Source organism: Egretta garzetta, unplaced genomic scaffold (genome assembly GCF_000687185.1).
Source record: "Egretta garzetta isolate BGI_Z169 unplaced genomic scaffold, ASM68718v1 scaffold349, whole genome shotgun sequence".
Taxonomy (NCBI): Eukaryota; Metazoa; Chordata; class Aves; order Pelecaniformes; family Ardeidae; genus Egretta; species Egretta garzetta.
The window spans coordinates 874,742-880,843 of NW_009260788.1; the positions used below are offsets into that span (position 1 = coordinate 874,742).

Sequence of the window (6,102 nt, forward strand, 5' to 3'; positions counted from 1 at the left end):
GAGGAAAAAAGTTCCGATGACTTTCTTGGAAAACGTGCAGGAGTCGCCAAGTTAACATCGATTTGTGTGTCGGGAGAGCCGGTCTCGGTTTTATGTGTGCAGTTCTTCGTCTGCATTCCCCGATAGCTGCGGGTTTGACGATTTTATTAACACCGGAGCTTGCCCCCTTCGCTCCGGTGGCAGGGGTTCGCCGCATCTGAGTAACGCGTACTGAAATGCCAGCTGTAGAAAATTTACTTTCAGTGACAAACTTTTATGGACAAAGCATAAACTATGGGAGCTTTCTAAAAGCCTGAAAATAGCTGAGGGACTTTTCACATTTGTTTTCAATCACTTGTCACTCGGCGATCTTCTATATTAGTCGTATTAATTTTCTATTACATTTCCAAAGCAGATTGAGATAAGGACTTTAAAGTAAACAGGAAGACTTTCAATTAGTGGTGGCTAATTCTGTTCAATTGCCTCGTCTGGAGGTCATGCTGCTTTACTCATGAAATGTGGATGGCTGTATTGACACCATATGGAACTGCACATAGGAATGGCTCTGGGAGATGAATATTTCCAGGAGTGGTATAGGAAAGTGTGAGGGGAAAGAAACTTTTTTTTTTTTTTTTCTTTTGGCTTCTGTGATTGAAGCATACGAATCAAATACCGGATCTGCTTTACATTCAACGACTGGCTTTGCTTCCTATTAAATTTCGTCCCTCCTGTTCTTTTGAACTATTTCAGTACACTAACGTAAGTTTTCTGACAAAACCTAAGGCTTTTTTGATACTAAGCTGAGCTTCATAGCTTAGTTTCTTAGCTTAGCTTAGTTTAGTGCTGTTAAGTTAAAATTCAGGTGTGACAGCATGCTAAACAGAAAAACAAGGGGAAAAAATCACAGAACTTCTCTTTTTAGAGTGGTTTTAAAAAGCATTTTGCTTTAGCAGTAATCCAAATTTGTCTTTTCCACTTAAGTTACTGAGGGACAATAAAACACAATGCAGGGCTTTTCTGTTAGCACAAGGGAGGGTTTTTTCTAATTAGAATTCCCTTGGTAGTGTAAATTGTCCTTATGTAAGTTCACATTCCTTTAAAAGTGTGAGAAAATAAGTTCCACTTGTATAAATAAGCTTTGGTCTGTTGTAAGAAACCCCGCTGTGATTACTCATTGGACAGCTGTGTCACTCGCTCTTAAACTCACAGGAGTACATCTTTGTAGGTGTCACCAAACCATGTGGTCTGGCCGCTTTTGTGTAAATATTTCTTTTGTTTGTGTCAAATGCCTTAGAAGTTCCCTGCTCTTTCTTCCTTCCCCTCTTCTTAATAAGACAACAAGGACTAGTGCAGCGTTGTCTGTTACCTCCAGCTACTCCAGTACTTGGAGCTGGGATTGCGCAATGTTTAAGTTTATAACGCATTTCAGTTTTGCGTATGCAAAAAAGGTTGAATAGCCTGGATTATTGTTGCAACAAACTGCGCATTTACACATTGTAAAAGACTGTTTATCAGTTTTATTGGTGTATATTTACTGTGTTTTCCATGGAAGTCCGTAGCAGGTATAGCCAAAGGGTAGTAGTTTAATTGCAGGCTTTCCAGTCCTCTTTGGAAAACAACAACTATTACACCATGTTCTCCACATACGCAGGCGAGATCTCCCAAGCGGGAGAGGGAAAACCCTTGTGCTCGAGAAGGGCTAGGCCCGCGTTAGGCTTTACACCTTCCTCCGCCCATCGGTCTACTTGCCCAGCGGATGGAGTTTGGCTTTCTGAAGCGCTGTTTGGCTCTTTCATGCCTTTTGTGTTCAGATCTCCCAGTGAAATAAAATGAGAGTGTCTAATGTGGGAAGGCTGTGAGACCTCAGAGTGGACAAGGAGGGAAATAAGAAAATGAGCCCGAATACTGAGTTGCGTCCCCTTCTTTTCGGTGGCAAGTGTGAGGCTTTGTATGGAAATGGCTTCACGAAGTGGGGTGTAAGTAGGGTGAAATTGCCAGCTTTACTGTGATTTTAGCCCAAAATACCATCATCTCTGACACTGCCTTCACGGAAGATAACAGTCCCCTGAGAAGTGATGAATATTTTTAAAGGTTTTGTGTACAAATACTTTTGAAGTCTCATTTCGATTTACTGCCAGGATATGTGTCCCGAGCTTGTGAGAATGTGGCTTTGTTAGAGCTGGTGTAGCAGAGGTAGAGGAGGGAGGGAGGAAGAGCCTTGAGCATTGGCCAGTGTCCTCCGTGTGTGCAAACTCCCGGTGGCACTGCTGTACGCCTCGCCAGGTTCACCGAGGAATGCTAAAACTGTCGGTGGGGCGAGAGGGAAAGTCTGAAAGATGGTTTTCACTTGTGTTTGTATTACATCTTTAGTATTTACATTTTATAAATCCTCTAGTTCTCTACCAGAATTGCCAGAAAAAAGGGCCGTATGGTTTTTACAGCTGTTTTTCAATATTTTCCAGACTAAAACTTGAACATAGCAAGCTGATTTATGAGTCACTTTGGATCAGTGTCTTAAAACAGCTACAGCCTGGCTTTTTGTTTTTCAGCTCTCCTGATTTCTGCTGAATTAGCAGCTCTATAGGCCCCAGTGGGACTGATTAAGAAGCTGTTGCTGGATTTGCATTTTAAAATTTGACTTGGGGCTCAGGTTTCTGAGTTCTCTAAGGAAGAAGATGATAATTGAGACTAAGTGTTGTAAATTAAGTTAGAGTCTAAAAGTTATAAAATGTGCGAAGAAACGCTCGCCCTCTCCCTTTATGCATTAGGCCTTCCTTTCCATTTTTGCTCACACAAGTATCAATGTTCAGAGTTACGTTTCAGCTTTCTATAGAACGCAGAGACTTGTGAGTTACAAAAGATGGTCGTACAGGCATAATGAAATACAGAAAATAGTTTCTTTCATAAAACGGATTCTTAAAGGGCCTCAAAAACTATGGCATGCTTTTTCAAGTGGAGGCAATTCTACTTAAGTGCTCACTCACTTTTATGAGAAATCTGAGGTGAAGAACAGGTATATATATTTTTTATTGTTAGAAAGAATTTCTTAACATAAATCTGGTTTCTGAAGTTTCTGAGTGCATTCACTGTTATATTTTTCACGGCTTTTGAAATTCTAGTAGCAAAAGTAATCACAGAGGAGATTTTCTCCCCGCTTGTAAAGTGATTTTAACAGACAAAATTCAGAAATGGAAAATACGTAGTAATAATCTTAGTGTTTTAACGTCGCCAGTTCCATTTCTGTAAAGGAAAGCTGCTGATTAGTTTTCAGACCTTTTCTTCATACTTGTTTTAAGTTACGTTGAGAAATGCATTTGACCAAAATGTACTTGTAGCTTTGTGACAGGGATGGTAGATTTTTATATTTAAAAAATGTCTTAGATCCAGTGCTTATAAGTTTCAGAAACTTCTATAGGCTTATGCTTCACTTAGAATATTAGTAAAAGACATATTTTAACTCTTGGTTCACTTCCAACTACTGTTTTAACTTAAAAATGTAACTCGCAAGGCTTTTTTTTTTTGTGAAGCTTCTTGTGCCAGTAGCACTGAAATAATGTTTAATGAAATATTCATAATTCATATTTTATCCAGCAATTGGTAGACAAGCAGGTATATAGCTGTGTGAAACAGGCGATTCAGCATTGTCTGTTTTGGAGGGGTTGGTTTTTGTTTTTGTTGTTGGTTTTCTTTGGCTGTTTTGCAACTTGTGTTTGACAACCTGCTGTAAGTAAACCAGGAATGAAGATTTTTTTAATGTATGTGTTTTTTAAAGTAGGTGCTACGTGGAAAGTCTGAGGGTATCTTTAGTGTTAAAAAACAAACACACACAGAAAAAAAAAAAAGTTTGAAACTTAGTTGTTACGCTCACGGTTGCCTTGATAGACTCCAGATGGATGTGAGCTTGAGCTATGAGTGAAAGTGTCTGGCTCCAGTGTGGTGATCATGCACAGCAGTGGTTGTAATTGCAGGATTTTTATAGTTTAAGGCCTCTGCCAGATTTTTTTTTTTTTTTTTTTAACATGTTATAACTCCAGCAGAACAAATCTACTCACGTCTGTTACTGTCTGGTGGGTCCTTTAGGCAAACATGTTTTAAATAAACCTTTTGCAGGGTTTTTAGATGAAATGAAGAAATGCAGGTTTTTAGCACCAATGTTGAAAGCTCTTTGGTGAAATAATTACTGATTCCCAAGTCTTGTCTGAAGCATGAAGAACAGTAACGTTACGCACTAACAGCCATAACTTCACTGAATTTTAGCTGTTTATTTGCATAGTTCTTATAATCCCTACAGACTAAAGCCAAATATTGAATTAAGTTTAAGGGTAAGAATTGTCTCTACTCTGTCTGCTTTAAAGGACCAAGTTAGATTCCAATCTAGATCTTTATAACAGCATACTCTTTCAGTCTTCACATTTAAGAATGCAGTATGAGAATTTCAAATCCATGCAGCTAATGTCTTCAGGTGCTAAACAAAGGGATTTTTTTCCAGTCTGTGGCCAGATGAATGTTTGCACTAGATTTTTAAGCAGTGAATGATGCAGTCCTCTAACTCAAGTGTGGTTAACCTCATTTACAGGAGAACTCAAAATCATAATGATGAAACTAACGTTTGTGGGTTTTTGAAATGTTAACAGTGTATTGGTTTTCCATCTTTGAGAGGAAAATCTGTAGGGGTTTAGACACCTGGAACAAGGCGTGGATATATTTTAGGCGAGTAAGTCCGGAGCTGCATCTCGGAAAACATCCCCTCCGTGGCCACCTGAAGGTAGTGGAGGGTGTTCCCCTTCTTTAGGTGGCTCCCCCCAACCCTCACCCCCCTCCTTTGTGCTGGAAAATGCCTTTTGCACCTGCGGGTCTGCCCTGGGCACACTTCTGCACAGCCCGGCCTGGGAGACATAGCGCCGATCTCCTCCCTGCCTGCAGCCGTGAGCCAGCGCCGGTGCTGGGCCTCATCCAGTTGGCTGGCTCAGAGCACACCTCGTAACCGAGTAGTGGTAGTACCCCTCATAATGCCCGTTCGTGCCTGGGATTATTTTTAGTGTTTGATTTTTATTTTTATTTTTTTTTTTTTAACCGCTGACTCTAGGGAAGGACAAAAGGGATGATGGAATTGTCCTGGCAGCACTGAACAAGTACTGCATAAAGCATCAAACAGTTGGGGGAGTCTAAAACATGGTTTTACCATCCCCATGCACTGTTGAAGAAGCCTTGGTGCCTGGCTGGGTTGCAGCATTACACCTGTGTCCAAGGATCTGAAATGGTTGGTGCAGAGCAGCCGGAGTTCTCTGGATCTGCAGTTGTTCGGGGCTAAGCCACAGAGCAGAACACCTAGCACAGACCCTGAACCTGGCTTGATTTAAGCCAGTTCTGGTCTGTGTGCAGCAAGGATCTGCTGATCGTCAGGTTTCTTCACTTCCAGTACTGTAGATGGAGAGTAGACGTGTCCATGGCAGTCAGGCCTGTGTTTTGCATGCTCCATATAGGTGACTGTACTGAGTCATCCAGAAAAAGTAAGAAATCCCAGAGTTTCCTCAGGGATTCAAGAAATACACTTTGTGCCTGCATGGCTTGATGTAAGGACCCCAAGCATGCTGGGTGGACTGTTCAGTGCTTAATTTGCACGGGGAAAAGTATCATGAAGTGCGAGAAATTTCTTTGCCTTTATCTGCTCACTGCTGAAGCGTGCCGATGCAATCCTTTATGTGTCTGCATTGCAAACTCTTGCTGGAGTGAGCTTAAGAACTCCTTGAAAAGAGCACAGTTTTGGTTTGCTGGCTTGCATAAACTCAAATGTTGTAACATTCAGCGAGCACTTTGCAGATGGCTGAATCAATGCAGGTGAGGTAGTGACTGGCTGTAGTATGGGAGCAGGAAGGTGCATGTTGTGGTGGATGAGTGGCTAAGAAGGGGAAGGCCATGGTTACAAGATCAGTTGTGAATCTGTATCGCTTGTGCAGATCTCTATAGATGTCAGAGTTTGAGTTTCTGTAATTAGCTGCTCTGCTTTCTATTATGTGATCATTCTTTTATTTCTGTGATGTTTCCAGTACTCCTGAGGCTACAGCAAAAGTTTCATAGGACTCTGTTTTAAGGTGGTGTCCAATGAGACATATGGTAAAGATG

General features: G+C 41.1%; 1 protein-coding gene across 1 annotated transcript in view; it reads left to right on the forward strand.

Annotated features, from left to right (window-relative positions):
- LRIG3 (leucine rich repeats and immunoglobulin like domains 3) overlaps window positions 1–6,102 on the forward strand; it is a 48,758-nt gene that overhangs the window by 6,992 nt on the left and 35,664 nt on the right. The gene's annotated exons all lie outside the window — the stretch shown is intronic.